The sequence below is a fragment of the Gorilla gorilla genome, chromosome 19 (assembly GCF_029281585.2).
Source record: "Gorilla gorilla gorilla isolate KB3781 chromosome 19, NHGRI_mGorGor1-v2.1_pri, whole genome shotgun sequence".
Taxonomy (NCBI): domain Eukaryota; kingdom Metazoa; phylum Chordata; class Mammalia; order Primates; family Hominidae; genus Gorilla; species Gorilla gorilla.
In genome coordinates, this window is record NC_073243.2 from 108667501 (window position 1) to 108691412 (window position 23912).

At 40.7% G+C, this 23912-nt stretch overlaps 2 long non-coding RNA genes across 2 annotated transcripts in view; both read left to right on the plus strand.

Annotated features, from left to right (window-relative positions):
- LOC129527954 (uncharacterized) overlaps nt 1-23912 on the plus strand; it is a 119183-nt gene that overhangs the window by 25458 nt on the left and 69813 nt on the right. The window lies entirely within an intron of this gene.
- LOC101150094 (uncharacterized) lies at nt 6388-13402 on the plus strand. The gene is made up of 3 exons (XR_002003294.1): nt 6388-6465; nt 12363-12423; nt 12917-13402. It is a non-coding gene; the product is annotated as an uncharacterized lncRNA (long non-coding RNA).

Sequence of the window (23912 nt, forward strand, 5' to 3'; positions counted from 1 at the left end):
TGTCTCCCCTGACACTCAGGAGCTTCATGCCTCCTCCTGCCTGGTCTCCCGGGGCTCACGGCACATGCTTGCCAAGCCCGTCCTTCGGGGCCTATTCCCTTGCAATTGTTGCAGCGAGTGTGAGTCGAAGCCAGCCAACGGCACTGCCACTGGTGGAGAACACGAACCACAGTCATGATTCTCCCAGCCACACCCATTACTGAAATTCTCCCTGGATGTTGGTTTACCAATGGCAGAGTAGAAGCTTGCTATCACACAGTGTATTATCACACAAATTTAGGAATTGCATGCATCTATTTCTTCTCTTGAAAATACTGACTGTGCCCAGTGAACCCCCAAGATAATAATTCTTGTCATTCTAGAATTATCTCATTGTTCTCCCAATGCAGCATTATAAAGGATCCACTTAGCATGTAGGTGTGAATGGAAAATAGGCCATGGCCCTGTGAGATCAGGGCTGGGTAACGTGCTGGCTTGTTTTATTATTTACAGCATAGACACTGACTGCACATGCGATATCTAGAAATAGAGACCCTACAGCAAGTCATAGGATGCAAATATTAAAATACAGTATTCTAATATTATCACCATACATTGCGTTATACTGTTTGTTAGTTATCTCCACACATCTGAGTCTTCCTTTCCAATTTTCCTGACTGTTCTAGTAAGGAGGCTGTAATATGCTCTTTTAAGAAGGACACTTTCTTGTTAGGAAGATACAAGACCGTGTACAAAAGAGTTCATAACAGTGACGGCTGGTAGAGCAGTTGGCCAGCCGGACAGTCTTAAGGAAATGACTTACTATTTGTGGTGGTCTTAGCTTTGTCATCTGCAACATGGAGGTGCTGATTTAAAACTTCCTCTTTGTAGCAGCCCTCAGGATGTAGTAAGGGCTGAGGAAAGATAGCTATGGCCAGTAGGCTTATATTCTCCATAGTACGGTTTTTTTGCACAGCGTAAGAGGTAATGCATAGCCATTGATTGGCTACTTTCAAAGGTGGGATGGTGGTCTTTCATTCTATAGCCCTTATTATTTTTTGATTCTAGTGGACATTTAGATAACGCATGTAGACACACAGGTGACTATGGCCCCTACTAATTCTCATACTAGTAGTGGTTGGTGAGTGCCTTGGACTGCACTCGGTTTGTTAAGAATATTCTTGGACCTAAGGCTGGTTTGGATATAACACTGCCTCCAGTGGTGAGATGGAGGAGGACAGTGGACACGTCCCCACACCTACACTGCTGAAGATCTGAGCCAAGCACACACTTCTGCTTTACCTTCTGCAGGTCAGTTCCTTGTGAGACAGGTGGTTTGACTCCCAGCTCTGACAGGGAGATAAGTTTCTAAATTGGGGCAAGCTACTTAATCTTTCCGTCCCTCAATTTCTTTATCCTCAAAATGGTATGAGTGCTTATTCTGTATGGTGTTGTGAGGATTAAGTAAGTGAACTCAAAAGCATAGTAATGTTTTACTAGCATATCATAGATGCTAGATAAATATTGATTATTCTAAGTTCTATTGATAATGTAGTTGTTAATAATTAGGTCTTTCAATGTCTGTCCAAAAAAAATATATGTTAGCATGCACATGGAGGGACACAGGATAGGGGGACCAAATAGTAGGTGAAGCTTGGAGTCCCATTCCATCAACCAGTCAGCACCAGGGGTGCTGCTTATGAGAGGACAGCAAAGACACGATGTGGGGCAGACTGGGGGTCTCAGAGCTTCACTGTGGGGAAAAGTGGGAATGGCTGCAAGATGTCAGCCCCAGGAAGAAAGCCAAGCTGAGGCCCAAAATGTGTTTAGTTAGCTTCGTATAAATGAAGCTTAAACTTAGAAAACATGTTCCTTTTTTTTTTTTTTTTTGCACAATTGTTTCCTCTGTGATCTGACATTAAGTGTTAAAAGTACCATGGACCACCCTACTCTGGCCCAACTATAAGCCATCTAGTAGGAGAAGCCTCTTAGGAAGAAGGTTTGTTTTGACACTGTTTGAAGGGAGATCTGACTAGTTCTGAGTAAACATCAAGCCTTTTCTGTTGCTAAAGCTGAGTTTCAAAACCATTTGACAGCTGAGGACAGCATGTATTTTCAACTTGGAAATCACTTTATTATAATTAGGTGTTTTGGGTGCTGTGACAGCGCCAATTGCAGTGTTTCTGTGTTTAAGCCAGGACCTGCTCCAGGGATAATCGTCATAACTCCTTCAGCATGCACACTGCCTTTGGTGTCAAAATATGTTTTTAGGAACACTTAATTTATATAATATTGACAAATGGGCTATAACCGTCAATGAGAACTGTGTGTTTTAAATTAACATGCCATATAAACAGCTTACTATACAATATTTGAACAAGTTCAAATGTGAGTACTTATTGGTCACATTTTATGTGTGATACACACTTTCAGTAAAATCAGGTATTCCCCATAGAAAAATAATGATGGAATTTTTATAGTTTTAACTACTTACTAATCACATTGCATATTTCATAACCAGCGAAGAGTTTTATGTTACAGAGAATAAAACATGTGGGACATAAGGGATGTTTTTTCCTCTTTATTCTCAGAAGTTTAACCAATTCTGGGCAGCTTCAAGAGGATCGCTCTGTGAACAGTATGCTGTTGTGAAATAAAACACAGCAGTATTTTTTTGATCCTAAAAGTGCAAACATCTTCTATTTTAGAATCCATATCAGCATTTCAAAAGCATGTTTTTGGGCAATTCAGGAAGAACTTGTTGAATAAAGGAATAACAGACGAGGCAACAAATTGCCAAAGAAAATTGGATCCAGTTTTGGAAAGAGTCAAGCAAACCTCTAGTTGAATATGTGGGATTAGAAGAATAACATTGGATGTGAGGGGTCTCCAAGAGTTGGTTTTATTGCATCCCTGCTTAGACCTTCGCCAGGCATATTCCAGAAAATTGGGGCACACATGGTCTTTGAATTGCAATCTGACCGATGGAAACCTTATCCGGGGACTTCTTCCTGGAAAGATGATATTGGATACACCCCATTCCCACTTCCAATTCACATGGTTAAAGTAACACCGGGCAGAACCCTCCCTTCACCACATCTCCGTCACCCACTGCAATTGCTGTATGACCTTTTAAATCAATGACACCCAGTGATCAGGACAACACAAGAATCAGGATTAATTTAAATTTACTTGGACCTAAGCACACTCCTCTCAACACCTTTTCTCCTTCGGGGTGATATAAATGCTTTTACACATCCATACAGACATACGTAAAATATCCACATTTGAGTTTTTCCTCGTTGGTATTGAACTTCCTTACAGCTTTCTGTAAAATAATTTGTAAATGTCATACTTTTCAGTTAACCCTTATGTTTACGTTTGATTATAAAATAATCTCTTTATAGTTTCAGTGTATGGGGATAAGTGATTTTGGGAGTGAACATTAAAGGTTTGCTGAGAATGCATCAGCAGCTGTTTCTTGACCCCAGTGCTGTTCTACCTTCTTCCCTTCCCTATGTGTCTTGCGGGTGAAAACATGTAGCTTCAGGTATCTATCTGGCATTGTTTGTATTTTCCTTTGGAATAGAGTAAAATTGTTTTGCTTTCACACCTATACCATCTGCCTCATGTCTAGTCTCTCAAACTCTTAATTAGAATATTGACAAACAAAATCTGATTTACAAAATCTGATTAATGCTGAGGTTTGGGTACATCGAGGAAAGGCGAGTAGCCCATTTTGATATTCAGTGGGGACATGACAACTGTGGAAACCGTCTCTGCAATGCAGCCCAACAGACACCAGCAAACCTGCTCTTGAAAGCCGGGGTCACTATTTTGGAATCTATCCTCCACTTGTTTACTTTTCAGAGCAATGCTAATAGCCTTGAGTTTGCAAGGCTCAATGCTCTCCCTGGAAACGCTAGGGCCAGGGTGCCTAAAACAAGGTCGTATAGAGAGCAGAATGTAAGCTCTGCCGGCTTGTCTCACATCATGTTTAAGGCTAACAGAAGCCAGAAATGTACACATTTAAACTTGCCGGAGCAGGGAAACATAATTAAAGGACACTCCTTGAGAACCATGAGTTAAAGATCACCTTTTAATTGCTTTCCTGCTGGGAGAGATGAGAATGAATGAGGTTGTCACCATTTTCCAGTCAATCTTGTATGTTCCCTTTTCATAATTGCTGTAGGAAGGTTCCAGGTTGAATTCAGGAGGCTTCTTCCTTGTCCCTTCGTTAGGAGGAGCCCATCATTCTCTTGTCCTTCTGCCTGAGTTTGCAATCCCTGTGACCAACGCCTTCTTACCCCGGCCTTGTCACACTCTCTGTGTCTTACCCGCATCTGGAAATTTACCTACAGGAGAGCCAGTCAGTCAAAATCAACAGTGACCCCATGCCTTCTTGTGTAGTTTTCTCCTTTGGTCTTATCTGTGTTCATTCCAGTTTTAGAGTAGCATTTGTGATAGCAAGGGATGGGGCCCACCCAGCACTGGTATCATGGTGAAGTCTCATGCACACGGATTGCTTTATGCGAACAGTTGATTTGAATAAAATTTGTCTAATTCTCAAAGTCTGTGTACTAGTCTAGTGGTCAGCAAACTGTAGCCCACAGGTTACACTTGGCCTACTACTTGCTTTTTTAAGGCCCTGGAGCTAATAATCACTTGTATAAATTTTTTAATGGTTGAACAAAAAAAAATATATATATATTTTTTGCCATGTAAAAATTCTAGAGAATTCAGTTTTCAGTGTCCATGAATAAAGTTTTATTAAACTCAACAATGCACATTGGCTTAGGTATTATCTGAGGCTGTGTTGCAGCAGAAATGCAGAGCTGAGTAGCTGCCACAGAGACAGAAGGGGCTGGGATGCCTGAAATGTTTACTGCATGGTCCTCTGCAGAAGACACTTGCCAACTCCTGGTTCAGTAGAGCTGGGATCATGAATTTAAACATTTGCAAAGGCCAGTGGAGTCCAGTACAGCATGGTGAGCCCACAGTGACCCGGAGAGCCCACCCAGCTCAGCCTGCTTCAGCCGATGGCAATCCTGTGGGAAGCTTGGTGTAGCTGGACTCACATGTTTTCAAGAAAAGACAGTGACCATCACTTTTGTGTGATTTTTAAAAATTTAAACACTGTGTAGGGGACACCAGATATATCTGCCCTCCCTGTGTGTGTGTGGGTTGCCAAATAGCACTCTGCCCCACTCCAGCTGCCCGCAGGACTGGGGCCATGGGTGAGGCTCCTGCTCAGGCTGGCTGGCAATCTTCAGTGCTAAGAAAGCAAAACTGAAGGCTGTAACTACGGAATGAGAATACAGATCTCGCCTTAGCCCCTCCACATGTGCAGTGCATTTTTGCAGTTTTCACTGAAGAAGTTCCACCTGGTGTTTTCAAACTGTTAATGAATTAGAGCTAGTTCTCAAGAATACCACCGATACAAGTATGTTATTAGTACAATTATCAAGTCTGCTCATGTCTAAACCATTTAAAGATTATTCTTGTCATAAAGAGCACCATCACTTTCAGTTGGACATCACAGAATGTTGAATCCAAGAGAGGAATTACAATATCAATATGGTCCTATCTTTATATACACATTTAGTTGACACTCAAATAGTTGATTGAATAGATGAGTATTGAATGAAAATATGTGGACATATAGGTACACACATATATAAACTTTTCATATATATTTTTATGTGTATATTTGTCATACACTCACACCTGCCCACTCCCACTACAAGGATTCTGTTACAGAAACATATCAGTAAAATGGGCAGGCTACCCTGAGACCCTCCCCTGGCCATGCCAGCCCCAAGTCCCCAGCTTCTCTGTGGGGATTGGACCACAGTGGGAACTGGAAAAACGTCACCTATCAGAATCATTTCCCAGCGGCTGTGGAAGGGAGGCTCCAGGACTTGCTCTCCTTTCTGACGCGTTTCTGAGTGGCTGTGGCATTATTCACAACAGGGACAATGGGGCCAGGCAGAAGGGCATTCTGAGAGGGCAGCTGGGTGGGCTTTGCGGTGATGCGTCTGGCCTGAGTGATGATAGCGCATCCAAGTGGAAGTAAGGTGAGCAAGTAGGAAGGTGCGTGTGAGCACTTGCTCAATCCCTACCCTTCAGTCCCGGCCCACTGGGAAGAGGCAGCCGGCTGAGCGCGGGCAGGTGAGGAAAGTAGGCTGAAGCCAGGGTGGGGTGAAGTGCCTGGGGTCAGAGAAGAAGAAGGGTGGGGGCCGGCAGAGGACTCTGCATTTAAGGCAGGATCAGGGAGGAGTTTCTGGCAAAGGTCTTGTGAGAAAGCAGGGCACAACAGTGCCATAGCAACAATGAGGGGGTGGCCACCAGAAGGCATTGGCAACGTCTGTCGGGTCACAGCTTGGGTGGGGGCTGAGGGGTGAGAGAGGGGCTCTTGCTAGGCCTGCGGAGGAGAGCAGGTGCATTTTCAAGAGAGGAGATACCCATAAACAATTCAGGAAAAAGGTATATATATGTGTATATATATATATGTATATATATATTTTTTTTTCCCCCCCAGAAGTTTGGCCATGAAAGAAAGAAAAAAATGCAGTGTGGAGTTCCACTTGGTGTGTGTGTGAGTTTGTGAGCACGTTCGTGAGCAGATCCACACGCTTGTTTAGTGCTTAGTTGATGAAGAAGTGGGGAAGGCTGAGGTCCCACACATTTGGCTGCACCACACCCATGTGTTCCCAGAGACAGGAGACCGCCATGTATCAGAAGGCAGACGGCAGAGCAGTCCAAGAAGAACGCGGGGCCGAAGCCATCCCTCCAGCCCCACTATGTCCAGAGCAAGGCCTAGCTCACCTGGGAGAGCTCAGAACACTCTGGTCCACAGACCTCCCATCAGTCAGGCACATGTTAGAACACTGCCATTCAAAGCTCTTACACTTCTCTGGGCCTTAGATCGTGTTGTTCAAAATCCGTGTCCAGTACCCATGTTCATTGATTGAACACACAGAATGGTTTCCAGGTTGAAATGGCTGTTGGGTGGTTCCATGGCAATACAAACTGGCAACTGAGTGGAGCACAGAGTCGTTCTTCCCATCCACGCTGGGGACTTTCACCACGGGTTTCCCGGCCTCTGTCCCTAAGGGGTGGCTTGAGTTAGAACCCTCGTGTCACGCAGCCTGGGATTATGGTCTTTCTCACTGTGCCCTGTCTTGTAAACCTCACATTTGTGTGCATGTGGTGTGTTTGTGTGTGTGCAACTGATGTTAACTTTGCCATCGTTTCAAGTTTTTATTTGGAGATGGGGGCATGTACAGTAGATACTTCCGTATTTACTGACAGGGTCCTTGTGTGTTTTACTGAGGGCTGCCTCTCAAGCAAGAGTTATTTTATTTGACAGTTGGTTCTGAGATTTCATCTTGATTTTTCTGAATCAACCCATACCATATTATGCTTAACATGAAGTCAGAGTACCCCCAAACCAAACATATCAGTGTTTTAATGTTTTCAGTAATCTCTGAGTAGCTTAAGTTTTCCTGTCTCAAGAAGAATGGGCAACATTATTTAAAGGCATCGCCACTGATCCACAATGTGTAGGAGAAGTCACTGTGTGCCTATCTGCTCATCACTCTTCTTCCTATCTGTGTTTGCCCAAAGCTCCCCTGTGCATTGCTGCATGGTTTCCCAAGCTTACGACACTGCTTCTAGGAGCTGCAGCCCAAAGGAATCACCTTATCAGTCACTCACCAGGCGCTGGCCCAGTACCGAGGATCGTTTCCCCACTCTCTGCTGACTGCCACATGGCTGGTTCCCTCTCCCAGCCTCTGCCTAGGGTTTACTCTGGGTTCTGGTGGAATGTATCCTCTACTTACCTTCTAGAATTGCTCTTGGGTCCTGCTTTTTAAAAATAAATTTTGTGAAAGTATAATTTTGCAAACAATACAATACACACATATTAAGTGTACATTTTGATGAGTCTGAAAAATGTGTACACTGCTGAAACTACTCCACTTCATGATATAGAAAATTCTCATCATCGCAGAGGGTTTCCTGGGGCCCCTTTCCAGTCAATCCCCATCCTTCAGCCCCAGCCCAAAGCAGCCACTGATTGACCTTCTGTCACTACAGATCAGTTTTTCCTTCTTGTGCTTTGTGTAAATGGGATTACACTTTTGTGTCAGACTTCCTTTGTGCAAAATAGTGCATTTACTATTCATCCATATTGTTGTGTGTCAGTAATTCACTCTTTTCACATGCTGAGTGGTATTACATTATGTGGATGTGCAAGAAGGTCTATTCATCTGTTGATGGATATTTGGTTTGGCTCCAACATCTGGCAGTTATAATCAAAGTTACCAGGAGCATTCGTGCATAAGACTTTGGGTAAATACCTAGGAGCAGAATTGCATGAACATGTGGTAAGAGAGTGTTTACCTTTATAAGAAATTACCAAACTGTTTTCCTAAGTGGCTGTACCATTTCACACTTCTACTAGCTAAGTAGTTGCTCCACACTCACTAAAAATAGTGTCAATCTTGTCTAATTTTAGCCGCTCTGATGGGTGTATAGTGGTATCTGACTATGATTTTAATCTGCATTTCCCTAATGACTAATGTTGAGCATCTTTTTAAGTATGTATTGGCTATGCATATGTAGTTTTTGGTAAATTTTCTGTTTAATCTTTAGTCCCCTTCTTTTATTAAAATTGGGTTTTATGTCTCATTATTGAGTTGTAAATGTTTGTACTTATTCTGAATATAAGTAATATGTCAAATATACATAGTGTGGAAAATTTTCCCATTTGTGGATTTGACTTTTAATTTTCTTATTGATGTATTTCAAAGAGCAGAAATTTTAGTGTTCATGAATTTTATAATTTTTTACTTTATAAATTTAAGCCAAAACAGTTTAGATTTTAAAAACAGTTTAGATTTACATAAAAGTTGCAAAGGGAGTATAGAGAGTTCTCACATATCCCCCACCTATCTTTTCTCGTATTATTAGCATATTACATTGGCATGGTACATTAGTCAAAACTAATGAATGAATATTGATACGTTATTATTAATTAAAGTTGCTACTTTATGTAGTTTTCCCTGAATGCGAATGTCCTTTTTCTGTTCCAGAGTCCCAACCAGGGAACCACTTTGTGTTTTATGTTCATCTCCTTTGGCATCTCTTAGATGTGACAGTTTCCCAAACTTTTCTGGTTTTGATGACTTTTATAGATTTGAGAATTACTGGTCAGGTATTTTGTAGATGTCCTTCACCTGGTATTTTACTTATGACTAGCCTGATGTTTTACTTATGACTAGCCTGAATTTATAAGTTTTAGGGAAGAAGACCTCATTTTATTATTTAGTTTATTATTTAGTTTTCTTTTAGGTTTTGTGCTTTTGGTGTCCTAAAAAATTTTGACTGTGATAAAGTAAAATAAATTTTTCTTCTTGTATATTTTTGTCTAGAAAATTTATATTTTGGCTTTTACACTTGGGGTTATGAAGCATTCTGAAATAATTTTGTATATGGTGTCAATAAAGGGTCATAGTCTTTTTTATGTGTGATATGGATATTTATTTTTACAACAAAACTTATTTAAAGAATATTCTTTCTCCATTGAATCACCATGGTACCTTTAAAAAATTATTTGACTATATATACAGGAGTCTATTATAAAACTCTCTTCTGTTTCATTAATTTATAAGTCTATTCTTATGCCAATAAGATACTGTCTTGACTCTTATAACTTTATAATAAGTCTTGGAGTCAAATAAGATAAATACTTCCACATTGTTCTGCTTTTATAAAAATTATTTTGGCTATGCTAGGTCCTTGAATTTCCACATTCATTTTATTTTTATTTTTTATTTTTTATGCCTATTATTTTATTTTGAGTTCTGGGATACATGTTCAGGATGTACAGGTTTGTTACATAGGTAAATGTGTCCCATGGTGGTTTGCTGCACCTATCAACCCATCACCTAGGTATTAAGCCCACATGCATTAGCTATTTATTCTGATGCTCTTCTTCCCCCTGCCTCCTCACCCCTGACAGGTTCCAGTGTGTGTTGTTCCCTTCCCTGTGTTAATGTGTTCTCATTGTTCAGCTCCCACTTATAACATGTGGTGTTTAGTTTTCTGTTTCTGCATGAGTTTGCTGAGGATAAATGCCTTCGAGCTCCATCCGTGTCCCTGCAAGATATGATTGCCTTTGTTTTTATGGCTGTATATTATTCCATGTACCACATTTTCTTTATCCAGTCGATCATTGATGGGCATTTGGGTTTATTTCATGTCTTTGCTATTGTGAATAGTGCTGCAGTGAACATATGCATGCATGTATCTTTATAAGAGAATGATTTATATTTCTTTGCATACATACCTAGTAATGGGATTGCTGGGTCAAATGGTATTTTTGTTCCTAGGTCTTTGAGGAATTGCTACACTGTCTTCCACAATGGCTAAAGTAATTTACGTTCCCACCAACATTGTAAAAGTATTCCTATTTCTCTGCAACATCACCAGCATCTGTTGTTTCTTGTCTTTTTAATAATTGCCATTCTGATTGGCATGAGATGGTATCTCATTGTAGTTTTGATTTGCATTTCTCTAATGATCAGTGATGTTGAACTTTTTTTCATGTTTGTTGGCCATATAAATGTCTTCTTTTAAGAAGTGTCTGTTCATGTCATTTGCCCACTTTTTAATGGGGTTGTTTGTTTTTTTCTTGTAAATTTGTTTAAGTTCCTCGTAGATCCTGAATATTAGACCTTTGTCAGATGGATATATTGCAAAAGTTTTCTCCCTTTTCATAGGTTGTCTGTTCACTCTGATAATAGTTTCTTTTGCTGTGTAGAAGCTCTTTAGTTTAATTTGATCCCATTTGTCAATTTTTGCTTCTGTTGCAATTGCTTTTAATATCTTCATCATTAAATCTTTGCCCATGCCTACGTCCTGAATGGTACTGCCTAGATTTTCTTCTAGGCTTTTTATAGTTTTAGGTTTTACATTTAGGTCTTTAATTCACCTTGAGTTAATTTTCTGTACAAGGTGTAAGGAAGGGGTCCAGTTTCAGTTTTCTGCAAATGGCTAGCCAGTCTTCCCAGCACCATTTAATAATAGATAGTCCTTTTCCCATTCCATGTTTTTGTCAGGTTTGTCGAAGATCAGATGGTTATAGACGTATGGTCTTATTTTTGATATCTCTGTTCTGTTCCATTGGTTTATGTATCTGTTTTTGTACCTGTACCATGCTGTTTTGGTTACAGTAACCTTGTAGTATGGTGTGAAGTCAGGTAGCGTGATAGCTCCAGCTTTGTTCTTTTTGCTTAGCATTATCTTGGCTATATGGGCTCTTTTTTACTTCCATATCAATTTTAAAGTAGTTTTTTCTCATTCTTTGAAGAATGTCAATGATAGTTTAATGGGAATAGCAATGAATCTATAAATTACTTTGGGCAGTATGGCCATTTTCATAATATTGATTTTTCCTATCCATGAGCATGGAATGTTTTTCCATTTGTTTGTGTCCTCTGCTTTCCTTGAGCAATGGTTTGGTTCTCCTTGAAGAGACCCTTCACTTCCCTTGTTAGCTGTATTCTAGGTATTTTATACTCTTTGTAGCAGTTGTGAATGGGAGTTCATTCATGATTTGGCTCTCTGCTCGTCTAGTGTTGTATAGGAATGCTAGTGATTTTTGCACATGGATTTTGTATCCTGAGACATTGCTGAAGTTGCTTATCAGCTTAGGAAGCTTTTGGGCTGAGACAATGGGGTTTTCTAGATATAGGATCATGTCATCTGCAAAGAGTGACAGTTTGACTTCTTCTGTTTTTTTTTTTTTTTTTTTTGAAGGCGTATCTCTCTGTCACCCAGGCTGGAGTGCAGTCATGCGATCTTGGCTCACTGCAACCTCTGCTTCCCGGATTCAAGCGATTCTCCTGCCTCAGCCTCCCGAGTAACTGGAATTACAGGCGTGTGCCACCACGCCTGGCTGATTTTTTTTTTTTTTTTTTGTATTTTTAGTAGAGACGGGGTTTCACCATGTTGGCCAGGATGGTTTCGATCTCTTGACCTTGTACTTCCGCTCTTTTTATCTGAATACCGTTTGTTTCTTTCTCTTGCTTGATTGCCCTGGCCAGAACTTCCAATACTATGTTGAGTAGGAGTGGTGAGAGAGTGCATCCTTGTCTTGTGCCAGTTTTCAAGAGGAATGCTTCCAGCTTTTGCCCATTTAGTATAGCATCACATTCATTTTAAAATCACCTTATCAGTTTCCACAAAAATTTCTGCTGGGAGTTTTCCTGGGATCCCATTGAATCTATAAATCAGTTTTGGAGAAATGTCATGTCATAATAAAAAATGCTACTTTACATGATTTTAAGTTTTTTTTTTTTTTGCTTTTTTGACAGAGTTTCACTCCTGTCTTCCAGGCTAGAGTGCAATGGGGCAACTGCAACCTCCACCTCCCAGGTTCAAGCGATTCTCCTGCCTCAGCCTCCTTAGTAGCTGGGATTACAGGCACCTGCTACCACGCCCAGCTAATTTTTGGATTTTTAGTAGAGACGGGATTTTGCCAGGTTGGCCAGGCTGGTCTCGAACTCCCAACCTCAGGTATCCGCCTGCCTAGTCCTCCCATAGTGTTGGGATTACAGGCATTAGCCACCAAACCCGGCCAATTTTAAGATTTTTAACAAATTTTGGGGGATGCATTTTATGGCCCAGCATATGACTTATCTTTGTGCATGTTCCTTTTAAAATACTTTTTTTCCCTTTTAGTTTTGAAGTGACTTTTGCTAGCTTTAGAATTCTACATGGACTATTTTAGCACTTTAAATATGCTGTTTCATTGTTTCCTGGCCTGAAGAGTTTCTCATAAAAAGTCTGCTATAATTGCTACTTTTTTTTTCTATACCTATTGTGTGTTTTTCCTCTGCCCAATTTTAAGATTTTCTCTTTATCTTAGGCTTTCATACATTTTGCTATGAGTTGTCTTGCGGTTTTCAATGTGGTTTTCTATATGGTCCATTGAGCTTCTTGGAATGTCTTCTCTGGATACAACTACATACCCTGATATATCAGCAAGGACTCTCCAGTCTGCTCATAGGAAGTTGTGTGACTCCAAAGCCTGGACCTCACAGTTCATTCATCAATCTCTGCCATACTTGTGGACTTTCATCCCACTATGATATTCATGTCATAGTATTCGGCAATGCTCAAGAGTATCCCAAGAAATAACTGTGTTTTTATTCTGTGTAGCTTGGAACCACCTTTTCTATATTGTGGTCCAAAATGTTTCTCCGTCTATAAAATTGAGAAAATAATATGTCTCATCTCATTTGTTCCCCTTTTGTCCCCAAGGATCATAGTCCTAATACACCTGTAGTTCAATATCTGAAGAGGATTCTTTTTCATATATTTTGTACAATTTTCTAGTTTTAAATTTGGGCATGTTGAATTTTTCAGGGTGTGCCTAACAAGATTTTTGCTAAAACAAAAGTATCAGTGCTGTTCATAGGATTTAAATATAATACAGGCTCTTATAACATAATATTCGAAGTGTCCAAGATACAATCCAAATCTACTTGACATAAAAGGAGCCAGAAAAATCTCAACTGCAATAGAAAAGACACGGAAAAGATGCCAACATCAAGACAATAGAAATGTTGGCATTACCTGACAAAGACTTTAAAGCAGCTCCAAGAAATAATCATGAACTTTTTGAAACAAATGAGAAAATAGAACATCTGGGCAAATAAATGGAAATTACAGAAAAAGAACTCAGAAATTTTAAACTGAAAAATGTAATAACAGCAACCTTAAGAAGCCCGACTAGATTAAAACATTAACTATGACTCAGGGACCTATAACAAGGCTTTAATATTTATGTCGTCATAGTCCCAGAGAAGAAGAAATTTGGTGTTAAAAAGCATTTCAAGATATAATAGCTGAAAACTTTCTATGTTTAGTGACAGGCATAAATCTACAGATTGAAAAAATTGACTCTCTAATAGAATTAAACAAAGGAAATCCATGTCAACACATCATCATAATAAAGATGAATGCCTGAAACAAACTAAAGTAAGTGCCCAGTTAAAAATCATGTATTACCCATGTGGGAATGATTAGAAAGATATGTGGATTTTTCATCAAAAATGATGGAAGTCAGAAGGAAGAGACAGAATATGTCTAAAGTGCTGAAGGGAAACTATTGCCCACCTTAAATTCTATATCTAATGACCACTTTTCTCAGCAATGAAGGCAGAATCAAAATATTCACAGATGAGACAACAAGGAAGTTTGTTACTAAAAGACTCAGTCTAAAAGAATTGCTAAGAAAGTTTTCAGCAGATGGAAAATAATACTTGAATGTATATTTGACCACCAGAATGAAGAAAGAACAGCAGAAATGGTAAATGTTAAGTAAGTGTAATATATTATTTTTTCTCTTAAGATCTTTAAAATATATTTGATGCTTGCAAAAATTATAAAGTTTTTCTGGTGGGATTATTAATATATGAAAACAACTATAATATAAAGGCAGAAGTTATAGCCTTAGGGTTGTAAGGCAAAATATTGATTCTAAATAGACAGTGAAAAATTCAGTACATATATTACAGTCCCCAGAGAAACCCTAAAAAATTACACACACACACACACATACATACACACACATGTGTATGTATATATGTATATATTCATATATATGTATGTGTACATGTATTTACAGAGAGAGAAAAAATTGCAATAGATGAACTAAAATGAAATATTAAAATAATGCAGATAACCCAATAAAAGCAAAAAGGCAAAAGCAGACAGGACAAAGAAGAAACAAATAATAAAATGATAGACCTAAATCCAAATGTATTAATAATTACCATAAATATGAAATGATCCTAATATAACAATAAAAATACAAAGTTTATTGCAATTGATGTAAAAATAATTTATATGCTATCCATACAAACTCACTTCAAAAATGATAATATAGGCAGATTAATGGAAAAGAATGGAAAAAGGTATATCATGAAAACTCTAACTAAAAGAAAGCTAGAGTATCTATATTAAAATCAGAAGAAGTAGACTTTAGAGCAAAGAAAATGACTGTGCTAAAGAGGGACATCACATAATGATAAATGAATCAATTATTTAAGATGATGTAACAATATGAAATATGTATGCACCTAACAACATGAAGCAAAACACAGCAGAACTAAAAGAAATAATAGACAAGTGTGCAATTCTAGTTGGGCCTATTGATATTCATTGTTCTGTAGTAGATAAAACTTTTATACAGACCATTTTATACAGAAAATCATCAAGAATATGAAAGATCTGAGTAACACCATTAGCCAACTGGACCTAATTAATATTTAAATAACATTTTATTCAAACAAAATAATACACATTCTTTTCAAATGTACGTGTAACATTCACAGAGACAGTTCGTATTTCTAGTCATAAAAATGTAATTGAATAATATTTTTAGACCATAATAAAATAAAACTAGAAATATTTAAGAGAAAGATAACCAGAAAATATCTAAATATTTGGAAATTAATCAACATAATTCTAAATAATTCATGGAGAGAAGGAGAAGTTCAAAGAACTTCAGAAATATTTTAAATAAAAAGAAAATAAGATTATGTCACATTAAATTTGTAAAATACACTTGACACATTTCTTTGAGGAAAAATATGTAGCATTAGAAGTATATATAATAACTTTTTAAAAAAAGGTTTTAAATTAAGGCTCCATGCTTCTTCTTTGAGGAGCTAGAAAAAAAGAGCAAAATAAACACAAATCAATGAATGACAGATCCCAATAAAAGAGCAGAAATTTATGAAATTAAAGACAGAAAAACCATAGAGAAAAATGAAAAAAAAAATCCTAAAAACTGGTTTTTTGAAATGGTCCATAAAGTAAACAAACTTGTAGCTAGATCAAGAAAGAAAAAAGATAGAAATTACACCTTACAGACATTAAAGGGATAATAAGCTGTTACAAATGACTCTACACTAAGAGTATCAACAATTTTAAAAAAGTCATCTATACAAAAATATTATAAAAATTACTTCATCAAAATTAAAAACTTTGCTTTTCAAAAGTTAATGTTAAAAGAATGACATACAAATATAGACTGAGAGAAAATCTTTGTAAAACACGTACCATATCTGGCCATGGACATGTATCCAAAATACATAAAAAAGTCTCAAAACTAAACAGTAAAAAAATGAGCAAAATATTTAAACAGACATTTCACCAAAGATATAAAAAATTAAATGACCACATAAAAAGATATACAATATCATTGATTGACCAGTAGGGAAATAAAAATAAAACTAAGATGAGATACCGCTATGCATCTATTTGTAGGCTGGAATAAAAATAGTCACAATTTCAAGTGCTGGTGAAGACCTGGAGCAAATGAAACATACATTGCTGGTTGACATGAAGAATTATACAGATTATCTGGACAAGAGTTTGGAAATTTCTTGTAAAGCTAATGATTTATTAACCACATGATCCAGTAACCCCAACCCTGGGCATTTAGCCTAAAGAAATGTAATTTGTGTTCACACAAAAATCTGCACAGATTTATATATATATATGTACACACACACATATATGTATATATATATTCATATATGTGTATATATATACATATATGTATATATATATTCATATATGTGTATATATATACATATATGTATATATACATATATATATGAATATATATATACATATATGTATATATATCTACATATACATGTAGATATGTAGATACTTTTATATATACACTTTCATATATACTTTTATTATATACATATATACTTTTATATATAAACATATTTTTATATATTAGTTCTATGCTTATATATATAAACAACTTTCTTTGTAATATCTGCACAATGGGAGCCGCCCAGTGCGCTTCCACAGGTGGATTAATTTACCAGCCCTGGCACACCCCATGCCAAGGAGCTACCCAGCAATAAAAAGGCAGGTGCTCCTGTAGGATCAGCTTGAGTGAATGTCAAGGACGTTCTACTGAGTGACAGAAGGCAGTTTCCGAAGGTCACATACTGTGTGACTTCATTTATATTCATACGATACTCTCAAACAGACAAAAGGATCATAATGATAATGATATGGTGATGTATCAGTGGTTGCTAAGCATCGAGGGTGAAGGGGAAGGTGCAGTTCTGAGGGGACGGACAGCACAAGGAAGTTCCTGTGATGTGATGGACTGTTCCGTGTTGTGGTTGTGGTGATGCTGGTACCCATCTGCACATACGCACGCCACTGTAGCGCACAAAGGCCAGTCTTACTCACCATAGTTTAAACATGAAAACTAAGGAAAAAGAGACAAAATGACCAGTAACAGAGAAATAGGCAAATGATGACAATGCCACTTGCTGGGATAGTAAAATAATAACAGACATCGTGCCAACGTGATAAAACACATAATAATAAGTAAAATGAATCACACTGAACATTATGTGTTATATTTAATCTTATGTAAAATGTTCATGTGAATAAAAGGAAAAGAAATAGATAAAGTGATAAAAGGTAAGTTCCTTTTGTCTGAAGGAGAAATGACTGGTTTACAGGCCCTTTGTGACCCTCCCAGTCTTTCCTTCCTCGGTTGGTCTTGCTGGTGTCTGTTTAACAAGAGGATTATGGATGATTTTCTCTCACGTTTTTTTTTTCTAGAATTGCTGTAATGATGGAATTTAAGGGTACACCAGTGAAGTGCCTCTTATAGAAGCTCAACTTGGGACAAAAATGAAGATGTTTGTGTAAAGTGGGATATGATATATGAATTAATAATTGTATAATGGACATTTTAACAGAAAACAGTAATATCAGGAAAAACTGAAGTCATAGTTCTTTATCTAAGGAGTATGTGGCAAAAGCACACCTGTATTTTTTAAAATTTCAAATTAGTAGATGGAATAAAATTCCTACCTTATTGCAATAGATGTTTATTTCTTCTGGTAGGAGACAAAGGGGCACGGGCCATTTAGTGTCAGATGGCAATAATTTATTTATCAATTGCAGCTTATGTGATGTTTCAAAATGTCAGATATTCAAGAATCTCCCACTCGCAGGCTTTGGGAGCAGATACAGTCGGTATTAGTCAAAATGCACTTTGCATCCTGAGACCTCAGGGGCAGACCTGTGATTAAAACATTTTCTGAGCCACAAAACCTGCAGTGGCTACAAGGTTTTATTTCTTGTTAGAGGAATAAATAATCCTGCCTGGTGTTGCTGAAGTTGTACTTGGAGTGGTGCCTGCCTGTGTGTGCGTGAACACACACACAACCCACACATGTATAATGAGCTCTGCACGACCACGTCTGCTGCCCAGCGCTCACAGAGCCAGAGCTGGGGACGAAGGCGTGGGAACATAAATTAATTCAGATCACCAGAATCAAAGAGTGCACAGGAAAGCATCTGTTTGGGCTAGAGGCTAAGTCTACAAAAACTAAACCAAACCAAAAACAAACAAAGCCCCCCAAAGCACAAACATGGGCACCTTCAGGAAGTTCAGTGTCGGGTCCGAAGGGGAAATCGCTGGTTTACAGGCCATCTGTGACCTTCCTGGCCTTCCATTCCTCGGTCAGGCTTGCTGGTGTCTGTTTAACAAGAGGAGTGTTGTGACCCATAATTGCGGCAGAGCCCCAGCAGGTTGCGAGTGGCTTTCTGAGCCGGGCGCCCAAGCAGCCTCCATCTGCTGCAGCCTCCCGTGCCTCCCATGGGGCAACCGGGCTAATTTTTCAGTCAATTAGCAGAGGGCTGCTTTTGTTCTGCCCGCTCACCCCCTGGGCTCTGCTTACACTCGAGCCGGCATTCAGATGGGGTGGGTTTGGAGAAGCATATTGTATTGGTTTTTTCCATGACCCTGTGACATTGTCGGGCAAACGTTATCTCGGTAATCTCAGCGATTTGCTGAAAAGCTGGGCCGGGCTCCACTTTCATTGCTGTTTCTGAGTGAGTGTGTGTGTGTGTGTGTGTGTGTGTGTGTGTTTTGTGTGTGTGTGTAGGGGGGAAGCTAGAAATGAACTGTTTTAGATAAGCCATGTATTTTATAACTCTATGTCTTGTCTCAAGTTTATTTATTAAAAAAAAGAGTCATCGTAACTAGCACAAGGTGGGGGTTGAACTGATGTGGAGATTTATTAGGTAAAAAAGAGTTAATTTATTCAAACCTGCCAGAAATGGTTTAGTTTTTGTCAGTCCTAGAAGAAATTGCAGATCCAGCCTTGGGGACTTCTGGACAGGAGGTTATCTAAGTCTCTGAAGCCCTCTGGAAAGTTCAGGGGCCTTAGTCTCTTCTTGACTCAGTTTCCCTGGCCAAGATGGGAGGGAACGGGGTGTGGGGGGCAGTCGGCTTGCCTAAGAGAGCCCACAGGGATGCAGACCTAGGCTCCCTTCCCTCTCCTTGCTGCACAGTGGGGAGACCCCAGTGTGCACCCCCACCTTCTCCTGACTCAGGAAGGCACTGCCCCTGGCTCCCTGCCATCCTCTTTCCTTTTCCTTGGCTAGCTGGGAAAACACACCTAGATTGCCAGCACTTTGCCTTTTCCGAAATCACCCTGCAGGGAAGGAGTCTGAAGTGTTTTTACTGAGATATTTCTGCATTGACGATGCATCTCATGTGGGTGTCACACAGACAGCAGCCTTCTCCTCTTAAAGTCTGCGATTCTAAGTCATGCTTTGTTTCCCATTTTCCTGCAAAAATAAAAACTATCCTATTAGGATTAAAAACGGTTGGAGTCCAACATAGAGTCTGGGTTTTCATTTTTCCAAGAAAATACGACCAGAGAAAATCTACTCCTGAAATCTGCCTCCCTCCCTGGCCAGAGGTGTATGGTTTTTCCACTGCCAGATACGTGTGATGTGGCTTCCTCTAATGTCTTGGAATGGTCCAGCCCGAGTGTTTCCTGCAGGCCGGTCCGGGCTCCCTCTGCCCTCCCCATGGGATTTAATCCCAAGAGCCTCCAGGCCGGGCTGAATGGGTTAGGGTCCCTGCCCCACGCACCACCTTGCTTCGAGCCTTCCTGCTGGTGTCAAGCGGGTTCTGCTTCTCCCACCTTTCATCTGCCCAGCCTCTGGGCTGGATCTTTCTATAGTTAATAAATATACTTTTTCTCAGTGTTAAGCAATAAAATATTCACTGGGTCTGAGCTGGGGTTAACAGATTTCTGAAAATTTCATTGCGTGACAGCCTGTCCTGCATAATCCCCTCAGCTGTCTCATGTTCCGGGGCAGAAATGATCTTATGTGTCACTCTAATAGTCTAGAATTACACTTGTATCACTGTCGCCGGCATATGGGGCTGTGTATACCCCTAGGCCCAGCTCCCTCTCTTTCATGGCTTTTAAAATGATAGCATTTGGCAAAGCCAGCTCCGACAGAAAGTGCACTCTTTCCAGGGCGGTGACAAAGGGGCCACCAGAGGCCTGACTGCAGCGGCCAATCGCGGCGCTCTTGACCGGGTAATGAGAGGGGCTCCTCGTCTTAATAACGCCCAGTGCCGCAGGAGAGAGCCGGCCTCCACTTAATTATACAGTCCTCATCTTAAGTGCTCTGGCCACCCGGGGCTTCAGCTGTGCAGGCCCGCTCGGGGGCCTCCCTCCCCCACCAAACATATTGATCGCTGGACAGTCAATGGGGCCTGGAGGGCTCAAGGTAGATAATGCAGAGGAAGCAATCCCCTTGCTCAGCCACTTGGAGAGGAGGGAGAGAGAGACCGGGTGGGGGCAAGACAGGAGAGAGGGAAAGAGACAGAGAGAGAGGGAGAGAGACAGGGAGAGAGAGAGAGAGAGAGAGACAGAGAGGGGGAGAGACAAAGACGATGATAGAGAGAGACAGGGAGAGGGAAAGAGAGACAGAGAGGGAGAGAGAGATGATGATAGAGATAGGGAAAGAGACAGGGAGAGGGAAAGAGACGGAGAAAGAGAGGGAGGGAGACAGAGATGGAGAGAGGGAAAAAGGGAGAGAGAGGGAGAGGGGGAGAGAAACAAAGAGGGAGAGAGACAGCGAGAGGGAGAGAGAGATGATGATAGAGAAAGGGAGAGGGAGAGAGACAGGGAGATAGAAAGAAAGAGAAGGAGAGAGACAGGAAGGGGGGAGACACAGAGACAAAGGGGGAGAGAGAAAAATAGGGGAAGAGAGAGAAGAGGAGATGGGGAGAGAAGGGTGTAGAGAGACAGAGATGTGGGGGAAGAGGGAGGAACAGAAAGAGGGAGAGAGAAAGACAGGAATAGAAAGAAAAGAGGAGAGAGACAGGGAGAGAGACAGAAAGGGAAAGCGAGAGAGTGAGAGAGGGGCAGAGAGGCAGAGAGGTGGGATGGGGGTTAGAGTGAGCGTGCCAGGGCTGTAATAGGGCAGATGGCACATGTGCCCAGGCATCAGCGTTATGGGATGCCCCCAAATTTTTTTCTCTGCTCAAAGCCATTTATTTAATTGAAATGGGGAGGGGGGATGATAAAAAGGGGAGGGAAGGAAAGTTGACGGTAAAACTAGCAGGGCACCCAATTTTTAGAACAAGAAAGGAAGACATTCCAGAGAAATGGAACATAGGCCAGGCCCAAGCGTTTCCAGCTCTGTGATAACATGGGCAGCGGGAGAGACCTGTGTGCACTGGCTGAGGGAGAGTGCAGAACACAATGTGTGATGATGAAGAGGCCTTTGTCACTGTCCCCAGCGATGACAGCTGAGGACTCAGGGCGATGTCCACCGGCCCTGGGGCAGACTGTGGGGCTACAGAGCCCTGTGTCTTCTCTGCCCTCCCCCTTCCTCCCCTCTCTGCCTCCCTGGGGGTTCAGCTCCCTCTCCAGAGGGCAGACTCTGTGTTCCTGTTCAGGGAGGCTGGAGCCCACTGGAGCTTGCCGTTGAGTGTACGCTGTTTTTCTGAATGAAGCCAAGGCAGGTCTACCTAGAGAGGCTGATTTTGGGTTGGATGATCTTGCACCATTGGTCCTAACATGTTAAAAGGCTTTGCTGTCATGACGCAACACCCTGAGAGTAGGTCTGGCCAAAGGCCCGTGCACTGAGTGTATTCACTCTGGGTATTGGGTGGGAAACACAGTGACTCTTTGCAGAATCAAGTGCGTATCTCAGCAGTTCCTCAAGGTCAGCCTTTCTTTGCAAGAAGGTGCCATGTTCTGGATGCCTGTTCATCGAGCTGTCTCTTGCTAAGCTGCATTTTCTGAAGTTGTAGCCTGATACCTTCTCATGGCGTTTGCTCTGCTGATTCAGTCCACGGTGATGTCTGTGGGTCCCCACATCACATCAGCTTTGAGCCACTGCTGCCGTCTCTTTTCTTCCAAGTCGGTAGAGGGCTAAGTTCCCCTGAGAGTCAGTGTCTGGTCCATGCTGGCTGGAAGCTGCCAGACAGTGCCTTTGGGTGTCATCCAGAGATGATGTCCTGCTAAGTGGTGCAAAGCCACTGCTGATGTTTGTTAGAGCTTTTGGACAAAAGCAGAAACAAAGACATAAACAAAAAAACAACAGTGACAAAATGCTGTACCCAGCATGCATGCTCCATGTCCATGTTTCCTGGTGTGGGTTGGAGTTGCCCTCACTGACCTGGCCAGACTTAGATGGTGGAGGCTATACACTCACAATTGATTTACAAAAATTACGGTGAAATTCACATAGCATAAAGTTAGTCATTTTAATATTTCTATTTATTTATATATTTTTGAGGTAAGGTCTTGCTTTACCACCCAGACTGGAGTGCAGTGATGCAGTCGTGGTTCACTGCAGCCTCATTTTCCTGGGCTGAAGCGATTCTCCTGCCTGGATCAGCTGGGACTACAGGCATGTGCCACCATGCCAGGCTAATTTTTAAATTTTTTGTAGAGATAGAGCCTCCCTGTGTTGCCAAGGCTGGTCTGGGCTCAGGGGTTCCTCCCATCTCCACCTCCCAAAGTGTTAGGATTGTGCTGCTTTCAGAAAGAAAGAGAAGAAAAGAGAGGGAGAGAAGAGTGTAGAGAGACAGAAATGTGGGAGAAGAGGGAAGAACAGAAAGGGGGAGAGACAGAAAGAAAGGAGAGAGAAGGGAGAGAGAGAGAGAGAGAAAGTGAGACAGAGTGAGTCAGAGAGAGCACATGCCTCTCGTTCAGTTGTGGGCTGCTATGCCCGGCCACAGATTTAATCATTTTAATGTGTACAGTTCAGTGGCATCTAGTATATTCACAGTGTTATGCAAACCTCACCTCTATGGAGTTCCAAAGCCTTTTTCATCATCCCAAACTAAACCTCTCTGGCCATTAAGCAATTTCTCCTCATTTCCCCCTCCCTCAGTGCCTGGCTACCTCCAATCTGCTTTCTGTTCCTATGGATTTACCAATTCTGGATGTTTCATGCAAATAAAATGATACAATGTGTGCCCTTTTGAGTCTAGTTCCTTTCACTCAGTGTATGTTTTTGAGGTTTATCGTGTTGCACCATGTATCAGTACTTCTTTTCTTTCCCAAATTTTATTCTGTTTTATGGATGGAACACATTTTGTTTACCCATTCATCAGTTGATAGACATTTCATTTACTTATACCTTTTGACTACTCTAAATACTGCCTCTGTAAACATGTGTGTACATGCCTTTGTTTGAGTACCTATTTTCAACTGTCTTGGGTGTGTACCTAGCAGGAGAAGTCCTGGATCATATGGTAATTGATATGGTTTGGCTGTGTCCCTACCCAAATCTCATCTTGAATTGTAGCTCCCATAATTCCCACCTGTTGTGGGAGGGAGCCGGTGGGAGGCAATTGAATCGTGGGACCAGTTTCCCCCATACTGTTCTCGTGATAGTAAATAAGTCTCACGAGATCTGATGGTTTTAAAGGAGAAACCCCTTTCACGTGATTCTCATTCTCTCTTGCCTGCCACCACCTAAGATGTAACTTTGCTCCTCATTCACCTTCTACCATGATTGTGAGGTCCCCCAAG